General features: G+C 39.0%; 1 pseudogene; it reads right to left on the minus strand.

Moving 5' to 3' along the window:
* Positions 1-12,173: 12,173 nt before the first annotated feature.
* The window catches only part of LOC100445466 (double homeobox protein A-like), a 57,184-nt pseudogene continuing 49,195 nt past the window's right edge, over positions 12,174-20,162 (minus strand).

The raw sequence follows: 20,162 nt of genomic DNA on the forward strand, positions 1-20,162 counted from the left end.
TTTAATGCTTATAATGACTTTAAATTGTAGCAAAATGGGCTTCCCCCAAGAAGACTGCTTTGTTGATCCTGAGTTGGGGTCCTAAGCCAGAAGTTAACTATGCTTTCATATATTCTTGCAAGTAGAAGTACAGTGTTGGTGTAAATTCTCCTTATATGGATAGCTAAGCCCAGAGGAAATAATGGTAATTGGCACCATATGACCGTATGCAGTTCATGTGCATATTTATATCAAGAAAAGAACATTATAGGTCTGGTGAGACCCTATTTTGTTCTGACAATGTCATCTGTATTTATGTGTCTGTTTCGGGAGTTTGGAAGTCAAGGGATTCTGTGCTGGATTGTAAAGCATGTGCTTCTGCTTGATGTAGCTACTCAATTTTGTATTCTTCACTAATAAAGTCATAAACATAATTCAACCTCTGTGTGTGTGCTCTCCTTCCATTAATTTATACTTTAGCAAAAAGTATTGAATGTGTGTGTTATGTAACAGTTTCCTATAAATTATATTAAATGATTTATTAGCTTTATTCAATAAAGTTTTAAGTGTTTTCTTCTATGACTACATTACTTGTTCACAAGAAATTTCTTTAACTGAAAACTTCAAGCAAGATTATCTGGGTAACTCTTTCAGAAAGAATTGTACCTGTATTTTGGGATTGAATATATTAATTTATTTTACTGTTTTAACAGGACATAATTTTACAAGACAAGCCACTTTTTCAAAGCCTGCTTCTCCTCCCATTTTCCCTATCTCTGTGATTGCCACCTCCAACCCCCGTAGCCTGCCTCTGCTCTCTCTTAACCAAGTCCTACTGATACTACTTCCTAAGTATTTTTCAGCCCTGTCCTTCCTCTCCATCATGATGGACTCACTTCCAGTTGAAATCCTTATGGTACCCTCCCTGGATTATTGCAGTAATCAGAGAGCTGGTCTCCTTAACTCAGGATTCACTTCTTCTCATCTGTTGTTCACAGTGACATCAGAAAGATATTTTAAAATTATGAACTAGAATTAATTATATAAAACACACATACACACATAAATAATACTTAAATCTTTCAATGATGTTCCAATTATATAAAATATAATATAGGAGGCACTTTATGTTCTGGCCTCAATCTTTCAATTCAAACTTATCTCCTGCCACTATCTCCTTTGAGCATTGTATTCTAGCTACTTTATAATAATAATAATATATAATATTCATAGAGCCTTTCCTGGGCTCCTATCACTGTACAAAATACTTCACATATAACATTTAATCTTTGACAACTTTATTAGGCAGGTACAATTATTATCTATCTATATATCTATATCTATATATATAAAATCTATATTTTATAGATAAGAAAATAGAGGGTAAAAACTTGCCAAAATTACAAAGCTTAGAAGTGTAGCAGTTGGGATTTGAATCTAGGCATCCTGCCTCTATAGTCCACAGTGGCTTTCTTGTGCCAAAAGGCTTGCAGTTCCCTAGACTTGACATTTCTCAAAATCTGTGTCTTTCACATGCTCTTCCAATTGTCTGGAAAATCTTTCCCAACCTCAATCTACCTGTGGTACTCATGTTCACCCCACAAGAATTGACTCCATCTGTCCCTTCTCCATGAAAATTTCTCTGAATCTCAGCACTTTGGGAGGCTGAGGCAGGTGGATTGCCTGAGCTCAGGAGTTTGAGACTGCCCTGGGCAACATGGTGAAACCTCGTCTTTACTAAAACACAAAAAACTCACCAGGTATGGTGGCACATGCCTGTAATTCCAGCTGCTCCAGAGGCTGAGGCAGGAGAATTACTTGAGCCTGGGAGGCAGAGGCTGCAGTCAGCCAAGACTGCACCACTGCATCCACCTTGGGCTACAGAGTGAGACTCCATCAAAAAAAGAAAGAAAGAAAGAGAGAAAGAAAGAAAGTTTCCCTGGTAAGGGCTCATGCCTTGGCACTGAGGGCATCTTGCAAAACTCAAGGATGCCACTTGGTGTAGCAGATAGAAAATAATTGTGATATGAGACAGGCCTGAATTGGATTTATGGCTCTATTGCATATTGGTTTTGTGATTTTGGGAAAGTCATTTAATCTCTCTGAATTTTAGTTTCTTTAGGGATTAATAGTACCTTTTCCAGGGAGCTGTTATTAGGATGAGACAATGACCAGAACATAGCAAGAATTCATTAGTGCTCTCACCACCCTTCCTCCGTTGCAGCCCTCAGTACCTGAATGGCAATCGTGCATCTTCTCATCGGCCTGTGAATTGCTTCCCCTTTCATCTTTGGCTCTGCAGTATTCAGTGTCACTAGTGAAATGTGTGAAATGAATGAATCGACAACCGATGCTTAATACCTAATGAGACAAGTGAATGAATCCTTTTGTTCATTTTATGGCCAGAAAGATAGTGTAATTAAGTAATAACAACTGGCAAAAAAGAGAAACTCCACCTATACTTTGTCCTTTTCTCAAGTAGCAACTAAAACTTTTTCCTTCTGATTAAAAAATTATCACTGAAGGATCTCTTCGAATGTGTCTTGAATTTTATATAAGCAGATGATCACAGCTCAGTATAATATTAGAAGATTATATGATTTTAAAAATTGGTTCATAGTTTTATAGTCTTGGGATATCTATCTATCTATCTGTCTGTCTCTCTGTCTGTCTATCTATCTAGGTATCTATCTATCTACCTACCTACCTCTACCTACCTACCTACCAATCTGTCATCTTCAAATATATTTAGGCTGCTTTCCTGAGGCCAATTTTTTATTCCATTCTTTCATCTTTTTCAAGATCCTGGTATTCCCTGGTGTATTGGGTCTAGGTATTTACGATTAGGAGAAGAAATGATTCAGTGGCAGCTCCCCAGGATTTTGAATTATGAGATATGAAACTAGAAATGGCAAGTAAGGTGGATTGTTTGAGAACACTGTGTATTACTGCTTCTGTATCAACTTCTATTCTCCCTTGTTCATACTTTTTTTAATACGCATTTCAAGCACTATATATTGGTGAACATTTGAACCCAAATCATATAACAATAGAAGATGCCATAGTTGGAAAGGCATAAAAGGTCATTCTAAATGTGTGAACAAATTAGAGAACTACAAAATTAGAGATCATCATAGCTATATTGCAGACAGACTTCATTGCTTTTCACAGAAATTAAGCCATAGATAACAATGACAGGTTGAAATAGGTCATGATTTCTAAAAATAATGTCATGTAAATTACCTATCTAAATACATTAAAATATGAATTATTTTAAAAAATGAATAGTAGGTCCTCAGAATGGCCCTAAACATAAGTATATAATAAAAGCATGAGTTCAAGAGCAGAATGTTAATGAAGCTCCCTGTCTTGGTTTCTTTAATAAGATTCTTCTATTCTGCTTTCTGGAACCATTATGTGCCCATTATAAACTTGGTACCAAGTTAAAAGTAAGGCCCCTTTTGCCCCTTTTTTCTGCCTTCCTGGCTCTCTAGTCCTAGAAAGTTAAAAAGAGTCAGAAAATCTCATCTTTTCTTCTATGAAGTTTGGGAGAAAAGTCAAGATAGGCTATAAAGTGTTGCACTTCATAATCCAAGCATCCTTCTACTGATAGTAGAGTCTCATTATCCTTCCTCAGATATATGCAATGATGAAAATAGATAATGAGAAAGGATGCACCCAAGTAACTCTTTGAGTGTATAAGGGCTGATTAAGTTGAAAGAAGATTGCCAGGCAAGGTGGCTCACACCTGTAATCCCAGCACTTTGGGAGACTGAGGCAGGCAGATCACTTGAGGTCAGGATTTCAAGATCAGCCTCGCCAACATGGTGAAACCCTGGCTCTACTAAAAATACAAAAAATATTCAGGCGTGGTAGCACATGCCTGTAATCCCAGGTACTCGGGAGACTGAGGCAGGAGGATCACTTGAACCCAGGAGGCAGAGGTTGCAGTGAGCTGAGACGATGCCACTGCACTCCAGCCTGGGCAGAAGAGTGAGACTCCATTAAAAAAAAATTGCCAAGTATCTACTAATCTAAAAAATGCACACCCTCAGTTCTCAAAGAGTTTATGTTGTATGATCATGTCAGTTCCATATATAATTTGTTTATCACAACTGCACACTGTTACTGAATCTGAAATGCTTCAAAATCTGAAAGTTTTTGAGCACTTACATGATGCTCAAAGGAAATGTTCATTGGAGCATTTCAGATTTCAGATTTTCAAATTAAGGATACTCAACTAGTAAGTATAATGCAAATATTCCAAAATCTGAAAAATATCCAAAATCCAAAATACTTCTGGTCCCACACATTTTCCATAAGGGATACTCAACAAGTATTTTAAAAGATCAAAATAAGGGTAAGAGAATATGGATATTTAAGCTTATGGTTATTTACATGGAACAGTTGAGGCCATTAAAAAAATGTCTAAGACATAGGCAGTGGAAGGCTGAATTCAAGAAAAAGTCTCCGAGCTGAGGAAACAAAGAACCTATGAGGTTAAGGTGTTAAATGAGTCAACCACATGAGTGTGAAAGGGAGGCCAAATGAGAAAATGATGTTGCTTGGGTGGAGAGGAAGTTCTGGAACAAATGTGGCAGTTGTTAGAAGACATTATAATTAGAAGACATTATAGTTAGATGGACAGACAGTAAAGAAGGGGCTTTTGTATTAAAATAGAGGAATAGTGGTTGGGAATATGAAATATGGAGCTAAAATTATGCCAACCGACTTCTATTAAATAAGTTCTATGACACCTTAGCCTTTGGGAAAATGACTAGCCTTCAGTGGAGCACATGTCAAGGGAAGCAATGTCCCCATAGAGATAGCTGAATACTAATTAAAGCAAAGAAATGAGTCAATGTCCTCTAATGAGGTTTCCAGAAGTCACATTGAAAATATTTGGGAGGGAGGGAAGATTGATTCACAAGTAAAACACAGAGCAGTGATTGCACGAGAGGTGGGAGCCAAGATGGCCAAATAGGAACAGCTCCAGTCTAGAGCTCCCAGCATGAGCGACGCAGAAGACAGGTGATTTCTGCATTTCCATCTGAGGTACCGGGTTCATCTCACTAGGGAGTGCCAGACAGTGGGCGCAGGTCAGTGGGTGCTCGCACCGTGTGCGCGAACCAAAGAAGGGTGAGGCATTGCCTCACTCGGGAAGCACAAGGGGTCAGGGAGTTCCCTTTCCTAGTCAAAGAAAGGGGTGACAGACGGCACCTGGAAAATTGGGTCACTCCCACCCGAATACTGCGCTTTTCCGACGGGCTTAAAAAATGGCACACCAGCAGATTATATCCAGCACCTTGCTCAGAGGGTCCTATGCCCACGGAGTCTCGCTGATTGCTGGCACAGCAGTCTGAGATCAAACTGCAAGTGAGCAGCGAGGCTGGGGGAGGGGCGCCCGCCATTATCCAGGCTTGCTTAGGTAAACAAAGCAGCCTGGAAGCTCAAACTGGGTGGAGCCCACCACAGCTCAAGGAGGCCTGCCTGCCTCTGTAGGCTCCACCTCTGGGGGCAGGGCAGAGACAAACAAAAAGACAGCAGTAACCTCTGCAGACTTAAATGTCCCTGTCTGACAGCTTTGAGGAGAGCAGTGGTTCTTCCAGCACGCAGCTGGAGATCTGAGAACGGGCAGACTGCCTCCTCAAGTGGGTCCCTGACCCCTGACCCCCAAGCAGCCTAACTGGGAGGCACCCCCCAGCAGGGGCAGACTGACACTTCACAAGGCCAGGTACTCCAACAGACCTGCAGCTGAGGGTCCTGTCTGATAGAAGGAAAACTAACAAACAGAAAGGACATCCACACTAAAAACCCATTTGTACATCACCCTCATCAAAGACCAAAAGTAGATAAAACCACAAAGATGGGGAAAAAACAGAGCAGAAAAACTGGAAACTCTAAAAACCAGAGCGCCTCTCCTCCTCTAAAGGAACACAGTTCGTCACCAGCAACGAAACAAAGCTGGACAGAGAATGACTTTGACGAGCTCAGAGAAGGTTTCAGATGATCAAATTACTCCGAGCTATGGGAGGATATTCAAACCAAAGACAAAGAAGTTGAAAACTTGGAAAAAATTTAGAAGAATGTATAACTAGAATAACCAATACAGAGAAGTGCTTAAAGGAGCTGATGGAGCTGAAAACCAAGGCTCGAGAACTATGTGAAGAATGCAGAAGCCTCAGGAGCCGATGCGATCAAATGGAAGAAAGGGTATCAGCCCTGGAAGATGAAATAAATGAAATGAAGCGAGAAGGGAAGTTTAGAGACAAAAGAATAAAAAGAAATGAGCAAAGCCTCCAAGAAATATGGGACTAAGTGAAAAGACCAAATCTACGTCTGATTGGTGTACCTGAAAGTGACAGGGAGAATGGAAACAAGTTGGAAAACACTTTGCAGGATATTATCCAGGAGAACTTCCCCAATCTAGCAAGGCAGGCCAATATTCAGATTCAGGAAATACAGAGAACGCCACAAAGATACTCCTCGAGAAGAGCAACTCCAAGACACATAATTGTCAGATTCACCAAAGTTGAAATGAAGGAAAAAATGTTAAGGGCAGCCACAGAGAAAGGTCAGGTTACTCTCAAAGGGAAGCCCATCAGACTAACAGCAGATCTCTCAGCACAAACACTACAAGCCAGAAGAGAGTGGGGACCAATATTCAACATTCTTAAAGGAAAGAATTTTCAACCCAGAATTGCATATCCAGCCAAACTAAGCTTCATAAGTGAAGGAGAAATAAAATACTTTACAGGCAAGCAAATGCTGAGAGATTTTGTCACCACCAGGCCTGCCCTAAAAGAGCTCCTGAAGGAAGCGCTAAACATGGAAAGGAACAACTGGTACCAGCTGCTGCAAAATCATGCCAAAACGTAAAGACCATCGAGACTAGGAAGAGACTGCATCAACTAACGAGCAAAATAACCAGCTAACATCATAATGACAGGATCAAATTCACACATAACAATATTAACTTTAAATGTAAATGGACTAAATGCTCCAATTAAAAGACACAGACTGGCAAATTGGATAAAGACTCAAGACCCATCAGTGTGCTGTATTCAGGAAACCCATCTCACCTGCAGAGACACACATAGGCTCAAAATAAAAGGATGGAGGAAGATCTACCAAGCAAATGGAAAACAAAAAAAGGCAGGGGTTGCAATCCTAGTCTCTGATAAAACAGACTTTAAATCAACAAAGATCAAAAGAGACAAAGAAGGCCATTACATAATGGTAAAGGGATTAATTCAACAAGAAGAGCTAACTATCCTAAATATATATGCACCCAATACAGGAGCACCCAGATTCATAAAGCAAGTCCTGAGTGACCTACAAAGAGACTTAGACTCCCACACTTTAATAATGGGAGACTTTAACACCCCACTGTCAACATTAGACAGATCAATGAGACAGAAAGTCAACAAGGATACCCAGGAATTGAACTCAGCTCTGCACCAAGCAGACCTAATAGACATCTACAGAACTCTCCACCCCAAATCAACAGAATATACATTTTTTTCAGCACCACACCACACCTATTCCAAAACTGACCACATACTTGGAAGTAAAGCTCTCCTCAGCAAATGTAAAAGAACAGAAATTATAACAAACTATCTCTCAGATCACAGTGCAATCAAGCTAGAACTCAGGATTAAGAATCTCACTCAAAACCATTCAACTACATGGAAACTGAACAACCTGCTCCTGAATGACTACTGGGTACATAATGAAATGAAGGCAGAAATAAAGATGTTCTTTGAAACCAGTGAGAACCAAGACACAACATACCAGAATCTCTGGGATGCATTCAAAGACGTGTGTAGAGGGAAATTTATAGCACTGAATGCCCACAAGAGAAAACAGGAAAGATCCAAAGTTGACACTCTAACATCACAATTAAAAGAACTAGAAAAGCAAGAGCAAACACATTCAAAAGCTAGCACAAGGCAAGAAATCACTAAAATCAGAGCAGAACTGAAGGAAATAGAGACACAAAAAACCCTTCAAAAAATTAATGAATCCAGGAGCTGCTTTTTTGAAAGGATCAACAAAATTGATAGACTGCTAGCAAGATTAATAAAGAAAAAAAGAGAGAAGAATCAAATAGATGCAATAAAAAGTGATAAAGGGGATATCACCACCGATCCCACAGAAATACAAACTACCATCAGAGAATACTACAAACACCTCTACGCAAATAAACTAGAAAATCTAGAAGAAATGGATAAATTCCTCGACACATACACGCTCCCAAGACTAAACCAGGAAGAAGTTGAATCTCTGAATAGACCAATAACAGGAGCTGAAATTGTGGCAATAATCAATAGCTTACCAACCAAAAAAGCCCAGGATCAGATGGATTCACAGCTGAATTCTACCAGAGGTACAAGGAGGAACTGCTACCATTCCTTCTGAAACTATTCCAATCAATAGAAAAAGAGGGAATCCTCCCTAACTCATTTTATGAGGCCAGCATCATCCTGATAAAAAAGCTGGGCAGAGACACAATCAAAAAACAGAATTTTAGACCAATATCCTTGATGAACATTGATGCAAAAATCCTCAATAAAATACTGGCAAACAGAATCCAGTGGCACATCAAAAAGCTTATCCACCATGATCAAGTGGGCTTCATCCCTGGGATGCAAGGCTGGTTCAATATATGCAAATCAATAAATGTAATCCAGCATATAAACAGAACTAAAGACAAAAACCACATGATTATCTCAATAGATGAAGAAAAGGCCTTTGACAAAACTCAACAACCTTCATGCTAAAAACTCTCAATAAATTAGGTATTGATGGGACGTATCTCAAAATAATAAGAGCTATCTATGATAAACCCACAGCCAATATCATACTGAATGGGCAAAAACTGGAAGCATTCCCTTTGAAAACTGGCACAAGACAGGGATGCCCTCTCTCACCACTCCTATTCAACATAGTGTTGGAAGTTCTGGCCAGGGCAATTAGGCAGGAGAAGGAAATAATGGGTATTCAATTAGGAAAAGAGGAAGTCAAATTGTCCCTCTTTGCAGACGACATGATTGTATATCTAGAAAACCCCATTGTCTCAGCCCAAAATCTCCTTAAGCTGATAAGCAACTTCAGCAAAGTCTCAGGATACAAAATCAATGTACCAAAATCACAAGCATTCTTATACACCAACAATAGACTAACAGAGAGCCAAATCATGAGTGAATTCCCATTCACAATTGCTTCCAAGATAATAAAATACCTAGGAATCCAACTTACAAAGGACGTGAAGGACCTCTTCAAGGAGAACTACAAACCGCTGCTCAAGGAAATAAAAGAGGATACAAACAAATGGAAGAACATTCCATGCTCATGGGTAGGAAGAATCAATATCGTGAAAGTGGCCATACTGCCCAAGGTAATTTACAGATTCAATGCCATCCCCATCAAGCTACCAATGACTTTCTTCACAGAATTGGACAAAACTACTTTAAAGTTCATATGGAACCAAAAAAGAGCCCTCATCGCCAAGTCAATCCTAAGCCAAAAGAACAAAGCTGGAGGCATCACACTACCTGACTTCAAACTATACTACAAGGCTACAGTAACCAAAACAGCATGGTACTGGTACCAAAACAGAGATATAGATCAATGGAATAGAACAGAGCCCTCAGAAATAACAGCACATATCTACAACTATCTGATCTTTGACAAACCTGAGAAAAACAAGCAATGGGGAAAGGATTCCCTATTAAATAAATGGTGCTAGGAAAACTGGCTAGCCATATGTAGAAAGCTGAAACTGGATCCCTTCCTTACACCTTATACAAAAATCAATTCGAGATGGATTAAAGACTTAAATGTTAGGCCTAAAACCATAAAAACCCTAGAAGAAAACCTAGGCATTACCATTCAGGACATATGCATGGGCAAGGACTTCATGTCTAAAACAGCAAAAGCAATGGCAACAAAAGCCAAAATTGACAAATGGGATCTAATTAAAGAGCTTCTGCACAGCAAAAAAAAAACTACCATCAGAGGAACAGGCAACCTACAAAATGGGAGAAAATTTTCACAACCTACTCATCTGACAAAGGGCTAATATTCAGAATCTACAAGGAACTCCAACAAATTTACAAGAAAAAAACAAACAACCCCATCAAAAAGTGGGCAAAGGACATGAACAGACACTTCTCAAAAGAAGACATTTATGTAGCCAAAAAACACACGAAAAAATGCTCACCATCACTGGCCATCAGAGAAATGCAAATCAAAACCACAATGAGATACCATCTCACACCAGTTAGAATGGCAATCATTAAAAAGTCAGGAAACAACAGGTGCTGGAGAGGATGTGGAGAAATAGGAACACTTTTACACTGTTGGTGGGACTGTCAAGTAGTTCAGCCATTGTGGAAGTCAGTGTGGCGATTCCTCAGGGATCTAGAACTAGAAATTCCATTTGACCCAGCCATCCCATTACTGGGTATATACCCAAAGGACTATAAATCATGCTGCTATAAAGACACATGCACACGTATGTTTATTGTGGCATTATTCACAATAGCAAAGACTTGGAACCAACCCAAAAGTCCAACAATGGTAGACTGGATTAAGAAAATGTGGCACATATACACCATGGAATACTATGCAGCCATAAAAAATGATGAGTTCATCTCCTTTGTCGAGACATGGATGAAATTGGAAATCATCATTCTCAGTAAACTATTGCAAGGACAAAAACCCAAACACTGCATATTCTCACTTATAAGTGGGAATTGAACAATGAGAACACATGGACACAGGAAGGGGAACATCACACTCTGGGGACTGTTGTGGGGTGGGGGCAGGGGGGAGGGATAGCATTGGGAGATATACCTAATGCTAGATAACGAGTTAGTGGGTGCAGCGCACCAGCATGGCACGTGTATACATATGTAACTAACCCGCACATTGTGCACATGTTCTCTAAAACCTAAAGTATAATAATAATAAATAAAAATAAAAATAAAAATCATTGCACAAAAAAAATAAAAAATAAAAAAATAAAAAAAAACACAGAGCAGTATGGAGATAAGACACTGGAGAGCATAAATGGGTCGAGTTTTCAAAAAAATAGAACAAAATTTTTCGAAGTCAGTTGCCTATTTTCTTCCCTCATAGTTCTTAGGGAGATATAACTAAAGGCCTCCAAAGAATTTGTGTCTGTCCGTAAGGTACAGAATAAATTTATTTCAAAGATCTCCTCCTCTGAGAGTGGATTATTTGACTTAGGGCAAAAGACTGAATGTAAATAGTAGCGAAACTGTCTCTGATATTATTGTAAGGAATAAAATAATTTTGCTTTGTAAATACAATAGAATATTTCCTAGAGAGAACTGACCCAAACTCAATTTTAGGACTGGTCCTGAAATTCAGAAGTACCTTTCCCATATTGCCTAACTGTGTCTTTTTCACTGGAACAAAAGTGCTGCCTTCAGGGAGCACGCCTCCTCAGAGATCAGTAAAATCAATGAGAAATGCAATATCCATTTGTCAGTAAAGACATGTGAAGTTTGATGGGTTTCTTGGGACTGGACAACTAGTTAAAGATTCTAAAGAAAAATTAAGTGGGGCATAGAAACCAAAAATATCAAGAGGTCCTTGAAAAAGGGAACATAAAAAATGAGGACAAATTTAGAGAACTGTTGCTGGCATAGATGTTAACTTCCAGAAGAAGATGGAAATAGACTACCACACAAAACAAAAAAGACAGAAGAGAATATTAGCACTCTGTTGCAAAGGAGAATAGGTATGCTCAACTGGTAAGTATAATGCAAATATTCCAATATCTGAAAAAAATCCCAAATCCAAAATATTTCTAGTTCCATGCATTTTGGATAAGGGATACTCAACATGTATTTTAAAAGATCAAAATACAGATCAGAGAATATAGATATAGAAGACTATGAGCAAACAAGAATAAGAAAAAATGTTGGCGGACTTTTAAAAATGTATAAAGGAATTAATGAATGCAATTAGTATTATTTTTTAAATCAGTCATTAATAGCCAGTTGCCATGATTGCCAGCCCCTTTGATGAGTACTAATTTCAAAATTATTAAGGAAAGGCAAATATTTAGGCTCATACAGATTAAAAGAAAATATTTTCAAAATTTCAAATTTAAGCTTATAAGTGTTCTAATCTACTTTTGAATGTGTATTCGTGACCCAAGATTGGTTTGTTTGGTTTTTTTTTTTGAGACAGAGTCTCTCTCTGTTGCCCAGGCTGGAGTGCAGTGGTGTTATCTCGGCTCACTGCAACCTCCACATCCCGGGTTCAAGCAATTCTTCTGCCTCAGCCTCCTGAGTAGCTGGGACTACAGGTACATGCCACCATGTTCGGCTAATTTTCTTTTCTTTTCTTTTTTTTTTTTTTTAGTAGAGATAGGGTTTCACCATGTTAGCCAGGATGGTCTCGATCTCCTGACCTCATGATCTGCCCGCCTCGGCCTCCCAAAGTGCTGTGATTACAGGCGTGAGCCACTGCACCCAGCCCACAGATTTTTTTTAACAAGGTTCTTCTCAGCAATTCCAGTATCCAGATATAGGCCCATCACAGACATCACACAAGCGTGTATTCATAATCCTGGTGAATACAGAAGTTTCCTGGACTCCTTGATGAGCTACTGCTTTCGTTCCTATATCAGTGTTTTCAGCTGATGTCATTTGTGATTGTTTCTGACTTTCTGTAGGCAACCTCCCAAACCTTCATTTTTTTTTTTTTTGCTTACATGCACATAAATGTAAGCACTAATTCTTGTATTAAACTGTTTATTTCTATAATACTTAATTGGCTGTTTTCGTGGCTGAACCAAACCAAGAGCATAAGGGATGATAACCTCCAAAACTGATTAAATTAGAGGTCAATAAATGGAGCTGTTTTAATTCTATTATTCTTCTTTCATATATTAAATAGAAAATTTTTGTAGATAGTTTTTCTTCACTGTCTCTTTGGTTACCATGAGGTACTGCTTGTAGTGAAAAGGTAGAATAAATACGTGATTCTTTCCCTTTATTTACCATTTTCTATTAATCAGTTACTCTTTTATTTGACGGTTTTCTAAGTAGTAATATGGTTTCGTAAAATCCTAGAAAGTACTTGAAGAAATTAAAAATGGATCGACTTTTTAAAAGTTAATTTTGGGAATTATTCTCCTGCCTCTTCTCAGTCTGATGAAATTTTTCTGTAAGATGTTGTATTTTTAAGTATTTGAATTTTTTTTAAAGTTTTTATTTCTGCTGAGGCTTCACATCTGTTTACTCAGTTTTATTTTTATTTCAGTCCTTGAGCATGTTTATAATATAGTAGTATCCCCTTATTGTGGCTTTACTTTCCTCACTTCCAGTCACCCACAGTCAAAAAATACTAAATATAAAACTCCAGAAGTAAACAGTTTATAAATTTTAAGTCATGCGTTGTTCTGAGGAATGTGATGCAACCTCCTGCCATTCTGCTGTATCCAGTTCAGGATGTGACATATCCCTTTGCTCGGCAGATGCACAATTCCTGATTCCTGCTTCCTGCTCATTAGACACTTGCAGCCGTCTAAGTTATCAGATGGACCTATCTCAGTATCGCAGTGTTTGTGTTCAAGTAACCCCTATTTTACTTAGTAATGGTCCCAATATGCAATAGTATTGATGCTGGCAATTCAGATATGCAAAAGAGAAACCTGAAAGTGCTTTCAGTAACTGAAAAGCAGAAAGTTTTCCACTTAATGAGGAAAAAGATATGCTGAGATTGCTAACACCTAGGGTAAGAGCTAAGCTTTTATTTGTACAATTGTGGAAAAGGAAAAATAAATTCTTGCTAGTTTCACTTTTGTACCTCAAACTTCAAAAGTTACAGCCACAGTGTGTGGTAAGTGCTAATGTAGGGTTCAGTATTATCCATGGTTTAAGACATCCACTGGAGGCCTTCCAAAGTATGCCCCACAAATAAAGGGGGAGTACTGTAGTCTTTTTATGCTAATTCCAATATCTGGATAATGTACTTATTCTATTGACTGCATGCTTTAATATCATTATAAGCTCAACAATTTAAACATATCAGGTGTGCACCTGCTCATTGCAGTCATCATCATCATAATCATCATCATTATTTTTGTTTGTTGTTTGTTTTTGAGACAGATCTTGCTTTATGGCCCAGGCTGGAGTGCAGTAGCATAATCACAGCTCACCGCAGCCTCAGACTCCTGGGCTTAGGTGACCCTGCCACCTCAGCCACTCAAGTAGCTGGGACTAAAGACACAAGCTACCACACTTGGCTAGTTTTTTTGTTTTCTATTTTTGGTAGACAGAGGGTTTTACCATGTTGCCCAGGCTTGTCTTGAACACCTGGGCTAAAGCAATCCACCTGCCTTGGCTTCCCAAAGTGTTGGGCTTTCAGGTGTGAACCACCATGCCTGGCTTGTGGTCATCAATATTATTGATGCTTATATTAGTTCATGTTTGGATAGTGGGACCTCCTTCAAGTTGCCTCTTGGATCTTACAGACATGACCCTGGCGGGTATAAAAGTGCCCTTGCATTCCAGTATGATGAGATGCTCTAGATTGATTTTGCACATTGCCTGCCTGCAGCCAGAAAGCAGCCATTTCTCCAAGAAGCTTTGGTTGCTTTTAGTTAATGATGATATGGAGAATCCAAAGTTATGGCACCAAGGTGCTTTCTGCTTCTGTTTTGTTTAATGCTTCCAGGACTTTTCAGTGGATAAGTCTAAAAGATAAGTGTATTTTTTAATAAAAATTTATAATTTTTAAACAAACCTTTCAGTTAACAGTCTTGATTAGAGGATTTTAATTATGCTCAGAGATATTACATCTGTATCTTCTTCTATTTCATTAGAAAAGTACCAGTTTTCAATGTCACACCCATAATGAGATGGAGTCTAGTTCTGTCACTCTGGCTGGAGTGCAGTGGTGTGATCTAGGCTCACTGCAACCTCCACTTTCCAAGTTCCAGTAATTCCCTACCTCAGCCTACAGAGTAGCTGGGATTACAGGCAAACTCCACCACACCTGGCTAATTTTTGTATTTTTAGTAGAGACGGGGTTTAACCATGTTGGCCAGGCTGGTCTTGAACCACTGACCTCGTGATCTACCCACCTCAGTCCCCCAAAGTTCTGGGATTACAGGCAGGAGCCACTGCGCCCGGCATTTTTTTTTTTTTTTTTTTGAGATGGAGTCTTGCTCTGTTGCCCAGGCTGGAGTGCAGTGGTGCAATCTTGGCTCACTGCAACCTCTGCTTCCTGAGTTCAAGTGATTCTCCTGCCTCAGCCTACCAAGTAGCTGGGATTATAGGCACGTGCCACAATGCCTAGCTAATTTTTTGTATTTTTAGTACAGAAGGGGTTTCACTGTGTTAGCCAGGTAGGTCTTGATCTCCTGACTTCTTGATCCACCCACCTCAGCCTCCCAAAGTGCAGGGATTATAGGCATGAGCCACTGTGCCCAGCCAATTTTTTTGTATTTTTAGTAAAGATGGGGGTTTCATCATCTTGGCTAGGCTGGTCTTGAACTCCTGATCTCGTGATCCACCCACCTTGGCCTCCCAAAGTGCTGGGATTACAGGCTTGAGCCACCATGCTCAGCCCCATAACTGCTCTCTTTTTTTTCTCTTTTTTTTTTTTTTTTTTGAGATGGAGTCTCACTCTGTCACCAGGCTGGAGTGCAATGGCACCACCTCGGCTCACTGCAACCTCCACCTCTGGAGTTTAAGCGATTCTCCTGCCTCAGCCCCCTGAGTAGCTGGGACTATAGGCATGCACCACCATGCCCAGCTAATTTTTGTATTTTTAGTAGAGAGGAGATTTCACCATGTTGGCCAGGATGGTCTCAATCTCTTCACCTTGTGATCTGTCTGCCTCAGCCTCGCAAAGTACTGGGAACTAATCATTTTTTTAAAATCCTGCAATGTAAGACAAACCAATAGCCTAAGACTAAAAATACAGCCTTCTGAAAAATAATAAGCAATCTGAGATTTTTTTTGCATTATTTTGTTCTTAGGCTATATTTCATCATGAATATACAGTCATATTATTGCTTTTAAAAGTCAGTGTAATTCTGATTGACAGATGACATAAATATATTGATTAGAAAATAAAATATTATTTTCCAACCATTCCTAGACAGTGTTCTAATATGATTAACTTTAATTGCCAGAAGTAAAATCTTTTATTTTACATGATTACACTTCATTGTACTAGAATATATCACAATCTCTATTTCCTTGAGACAAACAGTTTCCCTAATATGTTATTATAAAACTGTTTAAACATATAAAAAGGTTATGGGAAGTGCATATTTATAGTCCAACCACTTAGATTGTACAATTATCATTTTGTTATATTTGCTTTATTACATATCTGTCACTCTATCCACCATTCTATCCAATTATCAACTCACCATTTCTTACTTATGTCAAAGTATATATTTTTCTTACATACTTAACATATGTATCATTATTGTTCAGTATTTGTCTACAGCTCATTTTTTTTAAGTTACTAAGGTTTTTTTATTAACACCTCAGAGTAGAGGTTATGAAAGGACCCTGAATTGTTCTAGGAATTTTCTTCAGTGAGCATTTGTGAAGACTTGGGGATCAAGGTTGCGTTAAACTTTGTGATGGGTCCACTGGCAGTCTAGTCACAAGCACCTCCTGGATCATTGGGTCCCAGCGGAAAATGATGCTGGACTCTCAAAACTGCCACAAGGTAGCCTGGAAAGAACTCTACACTCCAGAAAGAGCCTGGAAAGTGGTTTTGTGAGATGAAATTTACTCCTGGTGAAAATGCTGTGAATATTGTTTAGCCTACAACAAAGGATTTTGAATATTGATAAACATAGTAAAACAGTGGCAGGGTGTGAGAGGACTGACTCCAATTTTGAAAGAAGTTCTACTATGGGTAAAATGTTACCAAGCAATATCGCATGCTACACTGAAATCTTTCGTGGAAGGAAGAGTCAGTTAATGTGGCAAATTTCATTGTTTTCTTTTAAGAAATTGTTACAACCACTTCAATATTCAGCAATCATCGCCCTTATCAGGCAGCAGCCAACAACACCAAGGCAAGACCCTTCACCAGCAAAAAGACTAAGACTCCCTGAAGGCTCAGATGATCATTAGTATTTTTAGCATTAAAGTATTTTTATATTTTTTTCTTTGTTTTAAATAATTGAGCTTCAAGTAAGGGCATCAAGTAGTTTTTCTTCTTTTTCTTTCTGTTTTTCTGTTTTTCTTTTTTCTTTTCTTTCTTTTTTTTTAAAGACATGTTTTGCCATGTTGTCCAGGCTGATCTCGAACTCCTGAATTCAAGTAATCAACCTGTCTTGGCCTCCCAAAGTGCTGGGATTACAGGCATGAGCCACCGAACCCAGCCAGCATCAAGAGTTTTAAAATTAAGGACATAACGCCATTTCACACTTTAAACAGACTACAGTGTAGTGTAAACATACCTTCTTTTTTAAAATAGAGACAGGATCTCCCTATATGCCCGGGTTGATCTCACAATTCCTGGGCTCAAGTGACCTCCTGCCTCCATCTCCTAAAGTACTGGGATTATAGGCATGAGCCATCACACCCAGCTAATATAACTTCATATTCACAAGGAAACAAAACAATTTGTGTGACTTGCTTTATAGCAATATTTGTTTATTGTGGTGGTCTCGAATCAGATCCACAATATCTTTGAGGTATAGCTGTACTTTCTAAGCATTTCCTGAGTCAGCCTACTTTTTCTCCATTTTTATTGTCACTATTCTATCCATTTTTTGTTTTGTTTCATTTTGTTTTCTTGTTGTTGTTTGGAAACAGGAACTTGCTGTGTTACCCAGGCTGGAGTGCAGTAGCACGATCATAGCTCACAGCAGCCTTGATCTCCTGTGTTGAAACCATCCTCCTGCCTCAGGCTCCTGAGTAGCTGAGACTACAGGTGCATGCTACCACACCTGGCTCATTTTTAAAAAGATGTTTGTAGAGATGGGGGTCTCATGATGTTGCCTAGGCTGATCTGGAACTCCTGGCCTCAAACAATTATCCCGCCTCAGCCTCCTGAGTAGCTAGGGTCAATGTACTGTTGAAGAGTACATGGATGTTACTTTGCAGACTGTCAACCTGAATTTGTATTTGCTTGACATTGCCTAATTATTCGTTTCAGTTTCAGCTTACCCACTTTTTGTCAGCAACATGCAGAAGAGACTGTGCCCTTTTTAGTGTATCATATCAGGAATCATCTCACATTGGTTTGTGCCATTACTGGTGCAGTGACTTTCAGCCTCTTGGTTAAGGTGTAGTTTGCCATATTTCTCCACTGCAAAATTACTGATTTTCCTTTTGTAATTAATAAGTGTGTGTGAGAAGATTCTTTGAGATGAGGTATATATCTCATTCTTCATCAAACTATAAGTTTTTTTAAGTAAAAGAAAATTTATTATGAAACTAAAGGAATAAAAGAATGGCTACTCCATAGGCAGAGAAGCATCACTTTTAGGTTTTGACATCAGTTGATTTTTGTCTAAATCAATAATTACTGCAATGATTGAAAAATGATTATTACTAAGTTTATTTTCATTGTCTCAAGGTCTGCTGAACTCTGGATCCAGGCTGTGTCAACAGGGTAGTGTGGTGCCTCCTTTACCTGTCTTGGCCTCCTACAGTCCTTTTTATTTATTTTGTTTTTTAGAATAGAGACAGGGTCTTATTATGTTGCCCAGACTGGTTTCAAACTCCTGGGCTCAAGCAATCTTCCAGCCTCAGCCTCCTAAAGTGCTGGGATTACAGGCGTGAGCCACCACACCCGGCCAAGTTCTTTACCATCTTCAGAAGGCTTAACTTGCACTTTAAGAAGAAGAATAGACTCCCAGGAAGACTGTGAGAGAGATTTGGGGCCCAGATTGATGATATCAAATACACTGAACTTGACTGTATTCACCATGTTCTGGCTCTTGAGAAATGAGAGTGCTAATGAGGTTGATGCCATTTTGTGTATCTTCTGTATCTTGAAGTCCCTCAAAAATCTTGTTCCTGGTCTTCTCTGGTCTTCTCATTCTAAGGACACAACAGGTTCTCTTTTCCTCTGGAGATGAAATCTAGATCTTTGATTTTGGAATCAAATTTGGACTTTTGACTCTGGAGCACCAATTTCTTCAGCAAGTTGTTCTCTGGAATCAATCCCAGGTATGGGTTTTTCATAAATGCATGGATGACAGTGTGTAATTGAAAGGTGCTATAGGTGGTATGACACTGTCTGGCTTCTCTATTTTGAAACTCCACACCAGGTTAATCTTGCCCATGGCTCTGGCTTGAATCTAAAGTCAGGTTCTGGTCTTTTCTGGGATCCATGCCTAGCTCTTCGATTCTGAAACCAAATCTGGATTCTGGACTCTTCTGTATTGATTGCTAAAGCAAGTTTTTCTTTGGTAGCATAACCTGGGTAAGGTTTTGGAGTGAAGGTTTTGATGAGGATTTTCAACTGATCTTCTGTGAATTTGGTGTAATTGCACCTATGATTTGTTGCTACCATCTTGTGTGAAGAGGTGTCTTCGGCCATGCAGGAAGAGAGTCCTGGAGGCTGAGCTACTGTCTGGGAGACTGCTTATAGCTCATTTTTTAAAAAGAAAGGTCACATATAATACAATATAAAATTCACAAATCTAAAGCTTACGGTTTTCTGGGTTTTGACAAATGAAAACACCTGTGCAACTTCAAGCCTTACCAGGATACGGATGAGGCTTTCTACCTCATCCGTAGATGAAATATTGGTGAAAACACCAATATTCTAACAAACAACTTTACATTTTTTGAATTGTTCAGTGCCTGTGAGGATTCCTTACTCCAAGTTTATGACAAATATATTCAGAAGGCATAGTCTACAATTAGTGTTTGGGTAAGTATTTTCATGAATTGTCTGATTATTTGCTGTGAATTTGAAGTATGCTGATTTTTATGTAATTGTCTTCTGAGAAACATTGTGCCATTTTTCTTGTGAAAACCACCTGTAGAATAAGCAGAGATTATGAGCGCATGAGACAACCATGTGATGGGCACGTCTACCTGTGGCTGCCATTTAAGTGGAAGGTGGAATTCGACTCTGGAGCATCGGCAGCCTGAGCTGCTGCTGGGCTCACACTGACCTTGGGAGTGCTCTATGCATGTTTCACC

This window comes from Pongo abelii, chromosome 11 (assembly GCF_028885655.2).
Source record: "Pongo abelii isolate AG06213 chromosome 11, NHGRI_mPonAbe1-v2.0_pri, whole genome shotgun sequence".
In the NCBI taxonomy this organism is placed as follows: Eukaryota; Metazoa; Chordata; class Mammalia; order Primates; family Hominidae; genus Pongo; species Pongo abelii.